Source organism: Lepus europaeus, chromosome 13 (genome assembly GCF_033115175.1).
Source record: "Lepus europaeus isolate LE1 chromosome 13, mLepTim1.pri, whole genome shotgun sequence".
NCBI lineage: Eukaryota > Metazoa > Chordata > Mammalia > Lagomorpha > Leporidae > Lepus > Lepus europaeus.
This window is the reverse complement of record NC_084839.1, coordinates 15,284,602-15,305,772: the sequence shown is the minus strand read 5'-3', so window position 1 is coordinate 15,305,772 and position 21,171 is coordinate 15,284,602.

Below are 21,171 nucleotides of genomic sequence, written 5' to 3'. Positions count from 1 at the left end.
CTCAAGTAAGGAAAATAAAGGCTAGAGCAATAAATAATGTAAGCAGCAAAAATTGCCTAATTTTTTCTCCAAGCTAAGGAAAGTGATGATGCCAAACTATAATAGGAAAATATGAAAACATCAATAGTCCATTATGTCTACACAGTACTTTGGAATGAATATATGTAGCTCTTTCTCCCAACAATCTAAAAATGCAGAGTAGATAAAACCATTCCATTCTTTTTTCATTTGTAGCAAAAAAATAAATAAATAATTTAACCCAGAAGGTGGAACTCGGTATTTTTGCCCAAGATCAAAAGCCAGTGAGTAGCAGAATCAGATTGCATTCCAGGACTCCTGGCTCCAAAGTCAGGGTCCTTTCCTCTCTACCTATTAGCGGCTGCCCTAGACCCAGGGGAAGTACAGCACCCACCTTAAGTACAAAAAACTATTGAGGTTCTGGGATTGTGGCTAAGCAGATTAAGCCACAGCTTGGGGTGGCAGCATTCCATAGGGGTATCTGTTGAGTCCTAGCTGGTCTCTGCTAATGTGCCTAGGAAAGCAGAAGACAGCCCAAGTGCTTGTGACCCTGACACAGAGATCTGGATGGAATTCCAGGCTCATGGCTTTAGCCTGGCCCAGCCCCTACTGTTGCAGCCATTTTTGGAGTGAACCAGTAGCTGGAAGCTCTCTCTCTCTCTCCATCTCTCCTTTCTGTAACTCTGCCTTTCAAACAAATAAATCTTAAAAAGAAAAAGAAACTCTTGTGTCAGGAGACATCCATGAGCCACTATGCAAGTCGTATCAATGCAGGTGGAATGGGGAAAAACTAGTAGCCCTTGAGCCTGGATCAGAATCTTTGCATGTTGTGACTCTCGTGTTCTCTATTTGTGTAAATTAGTAAGACTAATGAGGACTTTGGTCTTTAATTTCTTAGGACATTTATGTGTCAAATTTAAGAAGCAGAAAACTATTTTCATTCATGTTCTCATTTGTCCAAACAATAGTGACTAACATCTTTTGGGTGTTTATGACATCCAAGAAACTAGGCTAATTGTGCCGTATGCACCATCTCATTTAACTTTTACAACTGATTCCTGTGAGGTCAGTACTCAGAGTATACACATTATATGGATGAGAAAATTGAGGCCTGATAGTCTTAAGTGTACTTTTCTGGACATACAAACAGTAAAAAGCCAAACTAAGGGCATTTGTCCAGTTCTCCTTGGCCCACATAATCTTATTTACAGTATTCATTAGCTCAGCAAATCCCCTTTCTCAAATCCTTCAAATTCTTTCACAAACACCAATTTAACTTAGCTCTTGTGTAAAATGGTCGAAATTCTAAATGAGTGGAGCTCCAGTTACTAGCATTTTCTTATATAGATTTAAAAAAAAAAATCATTTGGATCAGCTTCTAAAAGAGTGGTTTGGGCAGCTACAAAGCATTAAAAAAAAATCAAATACTATCGACCTAAGATTCACTATCCTTTACAAGACATAACACCCCTGTCTGTGGAGAGGTCAGTTTTAAATAAACAAGTGGGTAGGTGTATTGGCGGGGTGGGGGTGGGGGCAGAATTATGCTGAGGAGACGAAGGCTTAGTTAATTTTATCACTACTCAGCTAATTCACCCCTCACCTTTTCCAATATTCAAAAATTCCCTCTCTTCCCATTTGGACCATTGTAAGATTCGCGGACTGGTTTCTTGGTCTCCAAGGCTATCTCCAATTCACTTCTAATTGAAACCAAGGCAATATATTTAAACACAAAATTAGTCATATTATTCCTAGGCTTAAAACCCCACAGTGACTTGCAATTTCTCCTTTGATTACAACCAAACTTTTTCACATAGTTCGAGGCCCAACATAACTTGGTGTTGGCTCAATTCTCAGTTAATGGCTCTCCCAGAAGCCTGAACTTCTCCACCAGGACCTTTTATCCTGTTGTAATTAAGTATTTAGCAGGGCAATTGTTTTATCCAGTAGATTGGCAGGTTGGTGAGACCAGAGATACTGACCACTCATAGCAAAATGTTTATTAAGCTTTTCAATAATTATCTGTTGCGGCCAGTGCAGCAGCTCAATAGGCTAATCCTCTACCTGCGGGTGCCGGCATACCGGGTTCTAGTCCCAGTTGGGGTGCTGGATTCTGTCCTGGTTTCTCCTCTTCCAGTCCAGCTCTCTACTGTGACCCGAGAGTGCAGTGGAGGATGGCCCAAGTGCTTGGGCCCTGCACCCCATGGGAGACCAGGAGAAGTACCTGACTCCTGGCTTCAGATCAGCGTGGTGCGTCAGCCGCAGTGGCCACTGGGGGATGAACCAACGGAAAAGGAAGACCTTTCTCTCTGTCTGTCTCTTTCTCTCACTGTCCACTCTGCCTGTCAAAAAAATTAAAAAATAATTATCTGTTGCATGAATGACTCCAGGTGGGAGACTTGGCTGCCAGGTGAGAGATTTTAATTTTTGGACCTTGGAAGCTATGAAGATTTCTGAACCAGAAAGTGACATGCATAAGATTTTTCACCAATTTGTCCCAAAGTACAGTTGAGGAAGAGGCCAATTCTTTGGAAGTAGTCTTTGCAGTGGTGCAGATTAAGCTGCCACTTGTGATGTCAGCGTCCAGTATCAGAGTACTGGTTGAGTCTCAGCTGCTCTGTTTTCCATCCACTTCCCTGATGATGTGCCCGAGAGGCAGGTGATGGCTCAAGCACTTGAGCATCTGCCACCCATGAGAGATTTGGACAGAATTCCTGGCTTTTGGAAGTAAACCAGCAGATGAAAGCATGTATTCATTTTCTCTCCCTCTCTGTCTCTCTCTCTCCACACACACATTAGAGAGAATTTAGCACCACCTCTCCATCATTACTCAATGCCTCCCATGTATTTTTGATGCCTTCAGAATGCAAGACCCCAGAAGCCAAAGAAAATCAGCTGGAAAAAAAAAATGTTTTCCAGGACTTCTTTAGAAATCCTTCATTGGCACTTCTGAGGAAGGAGGTATAAATTGGAGGGCAGTGGACTTGCAGGCCCTGCCTTAGGTCACAGAAGAGGGCAGAAGTTCTGACCTCTAAGCTATGGAGAACACCAAGGATCAGCAAAGCCAAAAGCTGTATCACAGACTTAGCATCTCTGAGCTTAAATCCATGCTGGGTCTGGGGATTTATCTCTAGTGACAGTCACAATGCATAAGCAGTTGGTAGATTTGCATGAACATGTATTTACAGGGTATCAACATCAGTTTAGAAGGGTGTGTGTGTGTGTGTGTGAGAGAGAGAGAGAGAGAGAGAGAGAGAGAGAGAGAGAGAGGCAGGCTTTGTCTGTGCCATTCATCTTGAGGAGCTCCTTGGAGCTGAAGAACACAGCATTGCTTCCATTCATAGGAGTCAGGTTAGGAGAAGCAAACAGACTGACTTTGGTCCAACTACGGTTATTTTCAAGGCCATCTGTGCACAGACATACCCCAGAGGCAATAAAAAGCTGCATTATTCTTCATGATTGTGCTGGAAGAGTGCTCTGGCTTAATAAGGGAGCCCTGATTTTGTAAGTGGGAAGGAGCAACAGTTTCCTGGGATGGTGAATTAACTTGCTTTGAAAAATAAATGAACTCTGTCCCTGGGCAAACTTTGCTCTGGCGATTTGATCCCTCATTTCTTATTGAAACAAATATTCTAATACCACAGAGTTCTGTATCTGGCAAATACTTTGGTTTCTGTAATTGGTTAAGTTCCTACTCTACAATTTTTAAAAATCATACTTGATTAGCTTGTGAAAAACTTGCTTACATTTTTTAAGTATCTTGGGACTAATTTTTCAAGATGAAGCAAAGTCATAAAAGGAGGGAAGGAAGGAAGTTGTTTGCTTCCTTCTCTGGGAAGCCCCAAAGCCTTGTCCTCTTTTAGGAATAAGACGACCCCAAACAAACATCCAGAATGTCTGCTAAAGCACAATATACAATTCCCATTCCCTATGCCAAAGGGCTTCATAGGTTAATATTTTCCTTTAGAGATGGAGAACTCAATACTCAACTTCAGGTATATACCATGCACTTTTTCAGCTGTAGAGATTTTTTGAGTGCTTAGATTTGCATTTCTGACCTTGTCATATAAGGTCCATTTTACTTCTACCTAGAACATATGACAAGATAATTCAGGAGTCTATAGAACATTTTCTGCTACAGGCCATGGAATTCTACCAGCAGCTACACATATTAAACTCCCCATTTCTTCCAGAGAGCCTCAGGGCTACACAGAGGGACTTGGATGTACCTACTGGCCAGGTTCTAAGTGGAGAGGCCAACCCTAGCAACAGCATAGTTGGTGGTCGGCTAAGTATACAGGAAAAGCTGGGGAAGGGAACAAGCTCCAGACTTAATTTCATGTCTAACTAAATGTGAAATCTCTGGAAAATCACTTAATCTCAGTAAGCCTCAGTTTTCTTGCCAGTAAAATGGATACAACTCTACATCCAAAGTTAGGAGCCAGGAACCTGTGAACTGATGGATTTGAAGTCAGCCAGTTACACAGCAGGGTTGTGAAGTTTCAAGGAGACCACCCACATCTATCACACCACAATCCTCTGAGACCAAGAGCTGCCCTTCATACTGTTCCCTAAGACAACACGTGAGAGGCAGCAGCAGCAGAATGTATAGTGAATAAACTTATGAAGGAATAAATGAACTGAATAAGTGCTCGATCAATATTAGTTTTTCCCTTCTTGTGACAGAGCTAAGAATGGCACCTTGTATTCACTGTTTTTAAAAGTCCTGCTGGTTGGTTAACAGATGTCACTGCTTCACTGCTTCATACCTCAGTGCACTCTAAATTCCCTGGCATCTATAAACTGCCAAACGTTCATTCTGAGGCTGGAGCTTTGGATCAGAGGAACATCAGGTGGAAAAGGGTTTATTGGAGCTGGTAAGCCATGAACAACATCCTGGTGGACCTAGAAAAAGAACGAATTTGGCTTTCAAAATGGAATAAGAGGAAACTAGTGAGAGAAGTGGAAAGCTACACAAAAGGATTGTCTGAGACAACAGAGCTGGTGGCAACAACTGTGGGACCTGCAGTTCATTTGAGGGTACAGTCCCAGGAAGCAAAAGAGAGGGAAAGGATCATGAAGCAAAGGAAGAGAAGCAAAGAGCAAATATAAAGCAGCAGCCTGCAGTCTACAAACTGATTGTTCACTCTCCTGATGCTACTTCAGCTCTAAACAGTGTCTTCACTGGGAAGAGAAAAATCCATCCATTGCCCCATCAAAACTTTCTCTGTGGGATGTGCCTAAGTCCATTTTGTGCTGCTGTAACAGAACAGCAATCTGAGACAGTCATTTAAAATGAAATTTGTTTTTTCACTTATCTGGAAGCTAGAGAGTCCAGGATCAAGATGTTAACATCTTACTTTTCTCTGAAGGGAGGAGAGAACTTCCACTTTGATAATGGCCCTATCTAAATACTGATGGAGTTTATGGACCCCAAACACTTCCATTGCCTTGGCAGCTCATGACAAGAGCCTCGGGTGATCACTAACATCATAAATAAGAGTGTTAATTGTTAAATCAACAACAGGAGGCACTGTGCTCTTGCTCCCCATGTAGGACCTCTGCCCTTAATGAATTGTACTATGAGAATTAACAGTAAAACTTGTCTTCAAGCAGTACTTTATACTTTGTGTGCCTGTGTGGGTGAAAACTGTTGAAATCTTTACTTAGTAGAGAGTTGATCTTCTATATATAAAGATAATTAAAAATGAATCTTAATGAAGAATGGGATGGGAGAGGGAGTAGGAGGTGGGACAGTTTGGGAGTGGGAGGGCGGGTATGGGGGGAAGAAGTGCTATATTCCAAAAGCTATACCTATGAAACTTATTTATTAAATAAAAGCTTCCTTTAAAAAAAGATGTTAACATCTGCTGGGGGCATCTTCTTGGTTGTCACATGGAGAAAAGCAGAAAGGTAAAGAGGGGGCTATGCTAGCCCTTTATAACATGAATTGTACTCAAGAGTGGGATTTGAGTTCTTTATATGTTCTGATAACTTTTTTAATCAGATTAGTGTTTTGCAAATATTTTCTCATTCTGCAGGCTGCCTTTTCATTTTCTTGGTTATCTCTTTTGCTGTGCAGAAGCTTTTCAGTTTGATATAATCCCTATCATATTTCTTCTTTTATTGTCTGGGCCTTTGGTTTCATATTCAAGAAATCAGTGCCAAGTTCAGTATCAAGCAACTCTCTTCCTAAGTAATTTTCTTTTATTATTATTACTGCTAATATTACTATTATTATTGCTGTTATTGCTTCCTCTTTGCCTGTCTTGTCAATTGATTTAACAGTTGAGCCAGAGAGCCTGTTTTTCTACTATCTTTTTAACCTTGGTAATATCAAGGATTGATAAGGATTGATGTTTCTTAAAACATGATCAGGTTTATTTTCAGAAAATTTAGTGGTTGGGTTGAACATTCTTGATCTCTTCTAATGTGTCAGACTGTGGCAGACAGATGCCGGCAAGCATATACATGAAGGAAGAGGCTGATCTATGGGGGCAATTTCAAGGGCATCAGAAATGTCACTCTGCTGTCTGACCATTTTTCTGCTTCTGATAACTGATGCCTGGAAATCAACCACTTATGTGCTATGTGTATATTTTACTCTCAAAGTGTAAACTCCCTTGGGAGGACCTTTTGATTTTATTTTATTTTTTCAAATGGAGGTACCCGAGAGCACTTGCCTAGAATAGAGAGGCCCCTGCCTACTAGAAGGATGGGTAGGAGTATTTAAACTAGAGGGGTTGAGTTTACATAGGTCCTCATGAGTGTATTTTAAGGGAAAGGCTGTCGAGTGATTGTCAGAGAGCTGCAGTACTGGATGCAGTAATTCCCTAAATGAGGACTGAGCCTGTGGCCCACCTGGCACCTTCTATATCAGACAGAACTGTCCTGTCCCTGTTTACTCCCTTAGGTCACATGAATGTCCCCAATCAGCAGAACTATCCCACCCCTAAAGCTGGCAGGCCATATGACCCCTCCCCCACTGCTGTCTTTGTCCCAAATTGGTGATCACATTCTGACACTATGGACTTCCCAGCGACAGCTCTGCTTGGGCATTCTCCTGGGAACCAAGCCAGACAGAGCCACAGGGTAAGTGCTGAGGAGACCTCCTGCCTGCCTTTGCTGGATCTGGTTGCCTGCCAGTCTAATTGCCAGCATCCAGCTGCCTTTAGTTTCATCTACAAACAACGAGACTGTCTTAGTGTCTCCTGGTAACAGCAACTTACAAACACACAATTCACCATCAGAGAAGAACTATGTCTAGATGGTTAAAAAGTTAATTTAATTTGGCAAGCCACCGACCAGGCCTGCATTGACACTCAGGAGGAGTCAAAGATGCACAAGTAATGGCCCTGGCCCTCAGGAGGCTCACAATCCACTGGAAAAGGAGACTCAGACACAGAACCTGGCCCTTAGTAGCACCAAAGTCCGATTTTAAAAGCACAGTGAAGTCAGCTGTTTCTACTATGCAGAAGGAAATATTGATAAAAAGAGATGCTTTTTTCAATTGCAATGGAATCTACTTAAAAGGAAGAAGCAATTGGTGCTGACCCTGTTAAGCATGAGAGAAGCTATTGAAGGAGGGGAGGATTGGAGGAGAAGGCCACGCTCTGCAAGCAGCCAGAGCAGGACAGGGGCAGGAAGTCTGGGAGTCATGCAGTCTGGTGCAGCAGCAGTGTGTGGGGGGTGGGAGAGCCGAAGCTAGTGAGAAAGAGGCTGGGGTCAGATTGTGGATTATGCAGGACTTTGAAGCTATGCTAAGAAGTCTGGTATTTTGCAAGCAATCCATGTTTGACGAAGGTCACAGAATGCTCCAAGCTATGCTTTAGGAAAGATGCTGTAGTGGCTGATTGAGACATGCTGCAGACCTGATGCCAGGGCAAAATAACAGACAGCTCCTTCTGCCAATACCAGGTGGGCCACACTCAAAGGCAAATTGTGAGAGGAGAGCAGAAACATCTAAAACAGCGGGTTTTAAAAACTATGCTTTGAAATTGTTTTCCATGGAAAATGGATTGTTGGAAGGCTGTTGGGGCCTCAGTCTACATCACAACAAGTCCTGGCAAGCAGAGCTACCCTGGAAGCACAGACAGACCGTAAGCTCAACAATCTGGCATCAGCAGGTGCTAGGTTCAGAACCCAGAGCCTGGTCAGTACCGTTCACACGCCCTGTGCTAAAAGTGATATTCCGGAGCACTCCTCCCAACACACTGAGCTACCCAGCCCTGAGCTCTCCTGATATCCCCAGGCCCTGCAGGAAACTCCGAGGAGCCTTGGTTCAAGGAAGCATCATGTTCGCTGACTCACTCCCTCATCCACTGCACAAATATTTGTGGAGTTCACCCCCAATGATTAAATCCTTTCAACAAAGGGAAAAGACTTTACCGTGCTCTTTATTAGTTATTGGATTTTCCATTTCTCATTGTGGGGGTGGAGAAGAAGATGCAATAAAGGCAAGCAGTTCGAAATTGATTGTTTGCTGCTCTCCAGGGTAATTTCCTGGTATCTGACGAAATACACAGACTAGGAAAAGCAGCATCAACTTATTGTAAAACCTTTTTTCTTCTCTGTATTTTTAAGATTTTAAACAATCTCCTAAATCTCAATTTCCCTGTGTTTAAAATGAGTACAATATCTCTAAGCTCATAAGGTAGCTGTGGGCAGGTTCAGCACCACAGGACAAGGGAAAGCAGTTCACTCAGAACTCTAGGGGGCGCCTATCACAAAGACCACAGGATGAGCGGTGCCTATTGGAGCAGAACGGTGCACAGCCTGCACAGCCATGTGTGGTAGCCCTGGATCGGAGACAGGATCAAGGAAATGAAGGCTTGGGCTCCGCTTTGTAAACCACGCAGGGGTGTTGTAATCCGTTGCCTGGCTATCCAAAGGAATGTGTAAACCCCAATAGTGATTGTCTAGCACCAGACTAGCTAGGAGCATGGATGCGCCTTGGGCAGCTTAAGTTGTACAATAGCAACAAAGAACTGGACTACCACAAATGAGAAACCTTTCATTTCAAGCCACTTGATTTTCAGAGGGAAGTTGATTATGCATCATAGAAATATAGAATACTAATAGCAGATATATATATTGAGTTTTTACTTTATTGCACATAGTCTACAAGTGTTCCATGTATTTTCTCATTTATTCCTCATTGCTATCCTAAGTGGCAAGTTCTGTTATCACCCTCATTTTACAGGTGACAGAGCACTACCAAGGGACATAAATTACAAGACCAGAATATTAGGCTTTGTCTGCAAGCAGTGGAGCAAAGAGCTGACCCCAGACAGTCCTCCAGAGGCCAGGGTCTCTACCGCTGTCTAGCCTCAGCAAAGGACAAACTCTTTTGTAAGCAGGAGTGTGCACCAGCCACCCATTGAAAGAAACAGACATTTCCAACAAATGAAGCACTAGTGGTGCAATGGGCACTTTCTAGGTACTCATCTCTGCTGGCAAACTCCAAGGGGCCAAGGGAAGCATGATGGACTATGACAGATCTTCCCTCTAGGAGCTTGCACTGTATCAGCGGAAATACAAAAACATAAGTGAGACAGAAGACCATAAACCAGAACATACCTGCAATTAAGTGGTACCATGCAACAGAGTGTTCAGCAAAGGAAAAGACTATCCAGAAAAGCTTTCTGGAGGGCTTGGATTTTGATCAGAATCTTGGAAGGAGGAATTTGAAAGAAAATGGAAGAGGGTGCTGTCTCCAAATTTCTCCCTCTTGGTGTAGGATTGGGTGTGGGTGGGAAAATGAGGCAGAACTGGCCTGCTTGTTATAACAGAGATACTACTTGTAAAATTAGCTGGAGGGAAAAGCAAATAATCCAGCCAGGGTAGCAGTAGCTCCTACAAGCTTAAACTCATGTTTTTTTGTTATTGTTAATTTGATGAAGAATATCAGGATTTTATATTGTCACAAAATAAACAGAATCATGGCTGATGCCTCATAACACCTGTAACTCATATACTTGTAATATTTCCATCTGGTTTCAACAGTTATAAGATCTCCCTGCCCCATGGCAAATCATGGTGTTATTTTACCAGGGTCCAGTGTCTTTCCTCATCCTGAAACATACTCACATCTGATATATGATCTCAAACTGAATGTCAGAGAAACAGGAGAGCATTCAGAGTTGAAAAAGGAGCAAGAGATAGAGCCTCGATAGTCCAAGAAGGAGTATAAACATGTCCAAACATCAAGAGTCCAGAGATGTGTAACAAAGGCAACAGAAGCTCTGAAAGAAGACAGAAAAGCATCTGGTTCAGAACAGACAGAAAGATGTTCCCACTCCTTCCCCAAGAGCCTGAGATGTTACTGAAAGCTGTGCATCAACGCCAGTAGAGCTTTGATCCTCGCCATACTAAGCACACAGAAACAGCCAGAGAATGGACAGTCAAGTACATTCCAGCTGAGAAGTAAACACAAACCAATGCATACAGGAATGTGAGGGGTACACATTTGTCTAAAATACTTCTTTGAAGCCCTTGATTATAGAAACTGTTGCTTGGATGAATTTAGTCCATTATTTTGAAACATTTAGAAATAATAGTTCTATTTTAGGTTTCCTGGGCTCTAAACTTGGCAGTGATGGAATTAAATCCCAAATAGAAGCCCTGATTTTCAGGAGTAACCAATTGTTTCTCTCCCTTTCTCCCATTTCGGCTTCTAAATGATCCTTTTCTACAGCAGAATCTGCAGGTTCCCAGAGTGCAACTGACACACAATGATAAGGGCCTCCCCATGCAGTGTTGTCAACGTGACAAGATTACACAGCAGTATTTCAACTTGCATCATGACTAGACCCACAGAATAAGTGCCCTGAAATGAATGATCCTGGGGCTGGTGCCTTATCATGAGGCACTTTTCAATGCAGTCTCTCTGCCTAATTACTCTGAAGCCAGACTGTCAGTCCTCAGTTGCTTCATCCTGCCAAGGCCAAAGGAAAGGTGTTTTGAGATGATAAAGCTAAAGCAATACATTAGCTACTTGCACTGCCTTGTTTTATGTATTCAAATATTCCTTGAGCACTGACTTCCTAATTCATTCATTTTTACCTACCAGAAGGTAAGCCACATGAAAAGAGAAACTCAGTGGGTCTTGGTGGTACTCACAAGATTCATAATAGTGTCTGGCACAGAATGAGGACTCAGGGGCCAGTATCCTTGTGCAGAAGGTTAACCTGCAATCTGCAACATGAACATCCCATGTAGGAGCACCGGGTCAAGTCCCAGATACTCCGCTTCTGATCCAGCTCCCTGTGAATGCTCCTGAGAAGGCAGCAGAAGATAGCCCAAGAGCCTGGATCCCTGACACCCTCATGGAAAACCCAGATGAAGTTCCCAGCTATTGCGACAATCTGGGGAATTAACCAGAGGATGGAAGATCTCTTTCCCTCTGTTACTCCGCCTTTCAAATAAATATGGTAACTCTTTTTCTAAAAATACATGCTCAAAAGTAGTTGGATAAATATATGTAAATCCTATATATTTATTCCAAAAATATTAGCTCATTTGCTACCATGCCATGCATAACAGACACAAAAACATAACAGAATGCTACAGAATGCTACTTTCAAGTTAGAGAATAGAAACAAAATATGAACTTTACCCTTGGATTTTCAATTTCATGTGGAATGAAAACAGACAGGAGAAAATTATATATAAAACAAAAGGGGAGGAGGGCTAGCATTATGGTGTAGTGAGTTAAGCCACTGCCTGTGATGCCAGCATCCCATATGGGTGCCGGTTTGAGTTCCAGCTGCTCCACTTCCAGTCTAGCTCTCTGCCAATGCACCTAGGAAAGCAGAGGATTACAGCTGAAGTTCTTGGGATCCCTGTATCCATATGAGAGACTCTGAAGAAGTTCCTGGCTTTAGCCTGGCACTGCCCCAGCCATTGTGGCCATTTGGGAAGTGAGTCAATGGGTGGAAGATCTCTGTTTCTCGCTCTCTATCTATGCCTTTCAAATAAATTAAAATAAGTATTCAAAAACAAAACAAGAATAGCAAATAAAATTATAAGAAAATTAGAATCATGTGGGCAGATGTCATTGTGACATGGGAGGGTAGACAGGGAGTCTGAACACACAGTTCAAGCTGAGACTTAAAGGACAAGGAAAAGTCCTTCGGCAACTGCTGCAGAGGGAATTGGGAAAAAAAATAGAAGGATCCTTCTTTTGCACTTCCTCCAAAACAATGGACAGAATGCTAACGACTCTCTATAACACAGGAATATTTCTTAGAATACATATCCAGGGGCCAGCACCGATGCACAGTGGTTTAAGCCATCGTCTGCAGTGCTGGCATCCCACATAGGCACCAGCTAGCTGCTCCACTTGTGATCCAGCTCCCTGCTCATGCACCTGGAAAAACAGCAGAGGATGGTCCAAGTGCAGGAGCCCCTGTACCCACATGGGAGACCATTATGAAGCTGGCTCTGGCCTGGCCTAGCCCTGGTCATCACAACCATTTGGGGAGTAGGCCAGCAGATAGAAGATCCCTCCCCTCTCCTCCACCTCTCTCATTGTTCCTCTTTCAAATAAATCTTAATTTTATATATATATATATATATATGTATATATATATATATAATTTTATAGACTGATAGTTTCACTCTCATTTTCTGTACTTATCTCATTGTGGATCAATAACAATTTTGAGAAGCCGGATCTGGGAACAAGTTGATGACATCCAAAAAAAGTTGGGCAGCATTCCTGTGTAACCTGTACACAAGTCAACATTTGTTTAATTGCAGAGTGAAGCTCAAGGACATGCCAGGCTCTGCAATAGATCCTCAAGGTGTGGACCTGTAACAGGCAGCCCTGAATACTTAGCTCCTCTAGTTTTTTACCTCCAGTGACTGTGAATTCTATGAAGAAGGTAGAGCTACCATGGAGCTAGGAATTAAGTGAGACCTTTAACACCAACAATATTATTTTTCTGATAATTTAAGAAACCAATCAGACACATTGAGATTTGATTTGCACCTGATTTCGAGGAGTCCTGTGAGGAAGGAATAACGGGGGAGGGGGAGGGACAATCTTCAAAAGGCCCATAGAGAATGTATATGATGAAAAAAATTATGCAATGATTTCAAGTTTTGTACCAAAAGCAACTTAAATTTTAATTCCATTTTTTCACAAACTTTTTAAAGGTCCCTAGGATGCAATATTTCTAAATTAGGAACTTGAGTGTCTCACAGAAGGGGTTTATTACTTGAGTATTATCCACCTATACAGCAAAATTTCTATTTTCATTATTGTCTTTAGAGACATTTCCCAATTATTCCAATTAAATCTATATTTAAGTTCCAATGAGATGGACCTGCCATGCCATGACTTGAAAAGTAAATACATGCATTAGCTGAAGTGTTTTGCCAGTTACTTTATAAATTCACTGTATCACATTTCCTAACATTATAAAAGGGAAGAGATTCCATTAGCAGGGATTTCAAAGAAAAAACAAAAAACAAAAAAGCTCTCTGGAACACAGAGGGAATTAGAAGGAGTCAGCTGAGGAGAAAACTCTGAGATCTCTTCTAGCCAACATTGCACCAGAGGTACTAGTTTGTGCCTGAAGTTAATAAAAAGAAATAAATTTTAAAACTTGAGGTAAAAGAAACTATTTACATGGAATAGGATGTTTCCAGATTAAAATGGTGAAATGACCTATGGATTCACTATAGAATTATTTTGATTTTAGCAAACTTGCCAGATACAAAAATCATTATAAAAATTAATTATGTTTCTACATGCCAATATAAAGATCTAGAAATTTCAATTTTTAGAAACATGCCTTAATAATTATAACAAAGAATATCTAGGAATAAGCCTAAGAAGTGCAAGATTCTGATGGAGAATATTATAAAATTGTATTGAAAGACTAAGAAATACAGTGAAAGGCTGTTCAAAGAGATACACAATTTTCTAGGAAAAGACAGTATTATAAACTTGCCAGTTCTCTCACAAATAAATGCAAACAGCCAACATAATCACAATGAAAACCTACATAGGGTTCTGTGCAGAACTTAAAAACTGACTCTAAAATGAATATGGAAAAGTAAAGGGCAACATCCAAGACTCTGCTGAAGAACTAAGTTAAGGACTTGCCCAACCAGGTAGCAAGACTTAATAAAGAAAGCAGCAGTAAGCTATAGAAATTAAGAGAAAATAGAGTACTAGTTCAGGAATAGAGTTAAAAGGTCCTAAGTTTGATTCATGACAGAGTTGGAAGATCATTGCACAAACAAACAATAGCTGCTATAGAATTTCACTATCTAAAGAGAAAAATAACTGAAATTTAATTGCTACCTCATACCACACCCAGATCAGTTACAAGCTAACTAAATTTTAACTGTAAAAGATTTAGAAGAGCCAGCACTGTGGCTCACTTGGTTAATCCTTCGCCTGTGGCACTGGCATCCCATATGGGCTCTGGGTTCTAGTTCCGGTTGCTCCTCTTCCACCCCAGCTCTCTGCTGTGGTCCGGGGAAGGCAGTGGAGGATGGCCCAAGTGCTTGAGCCCTGCACCTGCATGGGAGACCAGGACGAAGCACCTGGCTCCTGGCTTCAGATTGGTGCAGCACACCAGCCTTAGTGGCCATTTGGGGGGTGAACCAATGGAAGGAAGACCTTTCTCTCTCTCTCTCTCTCTCTCTCTCTCTCTCTCTCACTAACTCTGCCTGTCAAAATTTAAAAAAAAAAAAAAAGATTTAGAAGATAGGTCAGAAAATTCAATCATGATCTTTGGTAGGAAATTATTTTTTTAAATGAAATCAACATAATATAAAGGATTTTTTTTAAGTTTTATTTGTTTATTTGAAAGACAGAGTGATAGAGGAGACAGAAAGATTGAGATCCCCCAAATGGCTGCAACAACCAGGGCTGAGCCAGGCTGAAGCCAAGAGCTAGGAACTATATCCAGATCTCCCATATGGGTTGCAGGAACCCAACTACATTGGACATCATCTGTTGCTTCCCAGTTGCATTTGTAGGCATGAGAAGCAGAAGTGAGACTCAATGTCAGGACTCCTATAGGATGCTGATGTCCCAAGTGCTGGCTTAACCCATAGTGCCACAATGTCTACCTCTAAAGAAAAGATTGAGTAAACTCATCTAAGATTAAAAATATAAACTTTATTCATCAAAAGACACAATAAAGAGAATGATAAAACAAGCCAGGTTATATAAATAATTTCCACAAATTAACAAAAAAAAAAAATAAGGATGAAAACAATGACAAAAGACAGACAGGCATTTCACAGCAGAGGAAATACAGCCCAGAAAAAATGTGCAGAGATCCTCAACTATTTTTAAGAATTATTTTATATATATGAAAGACAGAGTTACAGAGAGTAGAGCCAGAGAGAGGTCTTCCATTCCCCTGGTATACTCCCCAGATGACCAACAGCCAGGAGCCAGGAGCTTCTTTCAAGTTGCCTACACAGGTGCAGGGGCCCAAGGACCTGGGCCATCTTCTACTGCCTTCCCAGGCCACAGCAGAGAGCTGGATTGGAAGTGGAACAGCCAGGGCTGGATTGACACTCTGTTAGGATGCCCATATGGGATGCTGGCCCTGCAGGCTGGGGCTTTAACCTGGTGTACCACAGAACTGGCCCCTCAACTATTTTTTTATGAGACCAAAGTCAATTGAAGTTGATTCAAATACATTAGACTACAAAACTCTACAGTTGATGAAAGGGGCCAGCACTGCATAGCAGGTAAAGCTGCCCCCTGCAGCACTGGCATCCCAAAAGGGCACTGGTTCAAGTCCCAGCTGCTCCACTTCTGATCCAGTTCCCTGTTAATTTGTCTGGGAAATCAGTGAAAGATGATCGAAGTCCTTGGGCCCCTGCACCCCAAGGGAGAACTGGATGAAGCTCCTGGCTCCTAGATTCAGCCCAGCCCAGCCCTGGCCATTGTGACCATTTGGGAAGTGAACCATCAGAAGGAAGCTCTCTATCTCCTCCCTATGCCTCTGCCTCTGCCTCTCAGTAATTAAAGTAAAATTAAAAGTAATTAAAGTAAAATTAAAGTAAAAAACTGTGACTTTCAAACAAATAATCCTTAAAAAAAAAGAATTGGTGAAAAAGCTGAAACAATCTGAGTAATGAAATAGTATTGGCTTATAACCTACAGTATAAATATCCATGAGTATGGCCTGATTTAAACAAATGATTAAAATAATGAGGATCGGGGCCAGCGCTGTGGAGCACCAGATTAAAGCCCTGGCCTGAATCGCCAGCATCCCATATGGGTGCCTGTTCTAGTCCTGGCTGCTCCTCTTCCAATCCAGCTCTCTGGAATGGCCTTGGATAGCAGTAGAAGATGGCCCAAGTCCTTGGGCCCCTGCACCCATGTGGAAGACCCAGAAGAAGTTCCTGGCTCCTGGCTTTGGACTGGCACAGCTCCGGCCATTGTGGCCATGTGGGGAGTGAACCAGCAGATGGAAGACCTCTCTCTCTATCTCTACCTCTCTCTGTAACGGTCTTTCAAATAAAAATAAATCTTTATAAAAAATAATGAGGATCAAAGATACATCTTCCATGCATAAAAATTCCAAATAAATGATGTAGCTACTCTACCCTAAAAAAGAGGGACTATAACTCCCCACTCTGTAGGTGTGGGCTGCAGAGAGCATCCTTCTTGCAAAGTGCACTGTATAGAAAAGGGAGTAACTCTACAGCAGCGAAATCTGAGAAGCAGTACTTCACAAGGAGATCAAATTCGGATCAATAGTCATAAGTCATGCTATAATACATATTCCTGATGTGATAAAAATGGCACTTTGTCTCTATAATCTTCCTTCCAAAAATCTATTACCCCAGTTTAATCATGAGAAAAACATGAAACAAATTCCCAAGGAAGGGTACCCAATAAATTACCTGACCAGCTTTTCTGAAAACTGTCAGGGTCCAGGCACCTGTAGGCCAAATCCAGCCTGCCATCGGCTTTTGTAAATAGATTGGTGGGAGAACAGGCATGCTCATTCATGTGCACACTGTCTATGATTGATTTGCTATACAAAAGCAGACTAGCCATAAGAGACCATATGTCTTGCAGAACCAAAAGGTATTTACTGTGGTTCTTCACTGAAGAATTTTGATGATCTCAAGGTAGGTGTTTGGAACAACAGTTAAGAAACCCACATTGCTGTGCCTGAGTTAAAGTCCTTGCACCACTCCTAATTCCAGCTTCCTTCTAGTGAGCACCCTGGGAGGCCGTAGGTAATACTTCAAGTGGTTGGGTTCCAGCCACTCATGTGGGAGGCCCAGAAGAAGTTCCTGGCTCCCAGCTTCAGCTTGACATAGTCACAGCTGTTGCAGACATTTGGGGAGCAAACAGTGAAAGAACATTTTCTCACGAACTCTCTCAAATATAAATTTTTATTTTATTTAGATTGTATTTGTTTGAAAGGCAGAATAACAGAGAGAAGGAAAGAGATTGATCTTCCATCACTGGTTCATTCCCCAAATGGCTGCAATGGCCAGGGCTGGGCCAGGCTGAAGCCAGGAGCTCATGTAGTCTCTCATGTGGGTACAGAGGCCCAAATACTTGGGCCATCCTTCATTGCCCTCCCAGGCACATTAGCAGGGGGCTGCATTGGAAATGGAGTAGCTGGGACTCAAACCAGCACTCTGTTGGGATGCTGGCATCATGGGCTGCAGCTTATCCCACTGTACCATGGCATGAGTCCCTCAAATACAAATTTATAGAAAATTATGCTGATTTCTTTCATCTTCAAAGCCATACAGGATGTACTTCCAATTTCTGATTTCTTCTGCCATATGTATCTCACTCCAGCCTGAGAAAACTTGGAAAAGTTTGTGTGATAAGATTTGGTCCACAGGGATAACCCACAATAATCTTACCAATTTTTATAATTTTTCTTGTATCTGCAAAAATCTTTTTTGCTATATACCAGAACATATTCAGAGATTTCAGAAATTTGAGCAGGATATCTTTGAAGGGTTACTCTGCCTCCCCAAAAAACTGGGACAATATTCGCCTGAGGCAAACATGACAACTACATCCTACAGGACCAACCGTGGCCCTGTTGCCAGCCCCTGGGAGACAGAGCCAATCCACCCTGCTTCTCTTCTTAATACCGTGCCACCTAGAACCCTTCACTCCAGATAATAAGGACTAATTAATCAGTTTTGGTCTGTGAAGTTAACCACATCCTGTAATTCCTACTTAGGGCACAATACATGGAGGTAGAAAGCTATAGAGCTTGAACTTGAGAACTACTGTCTTAGCTATGTGACTTTAAGCCAATCACTTTAACATTGAGAAGATTCATTTTCTTCCTCTGAGCAATAAGATAATGACTAAGTGTCACAAGAGAGGACAAGAGAGACTACTTAAGGGTCTGCTACATGCTAAGGATTATACCAGAATTTTGAATTCCTTTTTTGAATCCCTACAAACTTGTATCATTGGCATTGCTTAAAGAAGTTAAGGAACTTATTGGTAGTGACACAAACCATTCAATGGCAGAGCAGGGACTCAGCCTCTTATTTGATTCAAAGTAGGATGGACCTCTTTCCTGGACAAGTCAATATCCTGTAATCTATCACATATATAAGAAACCCTAATGACCAAAAGCCTAAAGCCAATTTGCCCATCCCAGTGTTAAGCAGGGGCCAGAACCACCACATTTGTTTCTTACCCCTGCCACATTCCTGAGCATCTTAGAACCAGTTTCATTGAATACTTGGCAGTTCTTCAACCCCATTCATCATTGTACACACAACCAATAACAAAAGACTAAGTGAGTCCAACAAATGTTTTGATCTTAGTTCACAACCCGTGTCAGAATATCTGGTCAGGGAGGGGGCAGTGCTGTGTTGCAGTGGGGTTGAAGCCCAGCATCCCATATGGGTGCCAGTTCAAGTCTCAGCTGTCCCACTTCCAATCCAGTTCCCTGCTAAGGCACCGGAGAAAACTGCAGAAGATGGGCCAACTACCTGGGCCGTTGCACCCACATGGGAGACCCATAAGCAGCTCTCAGTTCCTGGCATTGGATTGGCTCAGCTCCAGCCATATCAACCATTTGGAGAGTGAACCAGTGAGTGGAAGACTTTTACCTCTACACCCTACTCCTACCGCTACCTCTCTAACTCTCTCAAATAAATCTTAAAAAGAGTATCTGGTTGGCCAATATTAACATCCTTTCTGCTCCCAAGTTTTATTTAGTTATTCTATTCTTCCCTCTCTATCCCATTCTCACCCACCTAGACCACTTCTATACTCTTATCATTCTTCATTCCTCACCCAGCTGCGGAGTCAGTCAGCTTTCCAGCTCAATCCTGAAGACTCTGCCTTATCTGGGCTCAACAGTGTTGATGCCACCTGTAATTTTCATTTCTATTCCCACTATCTTTATTTTTTTAAGATGTATTTATCTAAAAGGCAGAGTTGAGAGAGAAACAAAGAGACGGAGACAGAGAGAGAGAAAATGAGAATCTTATATCTACTGGTTCACTCCACAAATGAGCATAACAGCTGAAGCTGAGCAAAGTTAAAGCCAGGAGATTCTTCTGAGTCTCCCATATGGGTGCAGGGGCCCAAGGATTTGAACCATCTTCTGTTGCTTTCCCAAATGAGTTAGCAGGAAGCTAGATGAGAAGTAGGGCAGCTGGGTCTTGAACCAGCAACCATATGGGATGCCAGCATTGCAGGCAGCCACTTGACCAGCTATGCCACAACACCAGCCCCCACCATCATTTCTCATGTACAATCTATGCATGTACCTATCTCTAACCTACTTGCATCCTTATAACCACCCCATAACAGATACTATTATGCACACTTTATCTATTGCCCAAGATTACAAATTCTCAGCTCAGTCCTGCAGAGTTTAAAGCTTTTCACTGCGGAAAGACAAACGAAATCAAAGGTTCCTGTGGGGCAGTCCAGCCTTGGGGAATGCTCCCCGAACAACTACGGAAAGAAAGACAGAAAAAAGGACAGAAAGAGAGACAGAAAGAAAGAGAGAAAGAAACAGAAAACAGAAAGAAAGATAGACATAAAGAAAGAAATCAAATCACAGATTCGCAAGGTCTGTTTCATATCTTGGCCCTTACCCTCCTTCTCAGCCCCTTCTTTGTAGACCACATAGCTCACGGTCAAGATCAGGTTTCCAATTAAAACTGGCTGCAAATCCTTGTTCTCTCACTGCATACTTTCCATCAGAGTTATTTATTTTCCTATGAAGAGTCCCCATTTGTGAGATACAAGTTAAAATATACCTGCCTGGGGCCATCGTAGCATAGGAAGTTAAGCCACTACCTACAATGCTGGCATCCCATATAGGTGCCAGTTTGAGTCCTAGCCACTATGCTTCCAATCTAGCTCCCTGCTAATGTTCCTGGGAAAGCAGAAGATGACTCAATTATTTGGGCTCCTATAATCCATCTAGGAGGTCCTGATGAAGCTACTGTCTCTTGGCTTTGGCCTGGCCCAGCCCCAGCCATCGTGGGAGCAAATAAGCAGGTGGAGGATTTCTCTCTTTCTCTCTCTCTCTCTCTCTCTCTCTCTCTCTCTCTCTCTCTCTCTCTCTTCCTCCCACCTGCCCTCCCTCCCTAACACTGCCTTTCAAATAAATTAATATTTAAAAAATAAAGTATACCTTCTGCACAGCAATGGTTCCCAAAATATGGTCTTCAACTATCAGAAATAACATCACTTGGGCTCTTGTTAGAAATGCAGATTTTCTGCTAACTGGTAAAGCCACTATGGAAGACAGTTTGGAAACACCTCAGAAATCTGAATATAGCCCTACCACACAACCCAGTCATCCCACTCATTAGAATTTACCCAAGGGAAATTAAATTGGCAAATAAAAGACCTATCTGCACCTCCATGTTTATTGCAACTCAATTCACAATAGCTAAGACATGGAATCAACCTAAATGCCCATCAACAGAAGAATGGATAAAGAAATTATGGGATATGTACTCTATGGAATACTACACAGAGTTAAAAAAAAAATGAAATCTGGTCATTTGCAACAAAATGGAGGAATCTGGAAAACATCATGCTGGGTGAAATAAACCATTCCCAAAGGGACAAATAGCATATTCTCCCTGATCTCTGACAACTGACTAAGCACCTAAAAGGAAACCTGTAGAAGTAAAATTGAC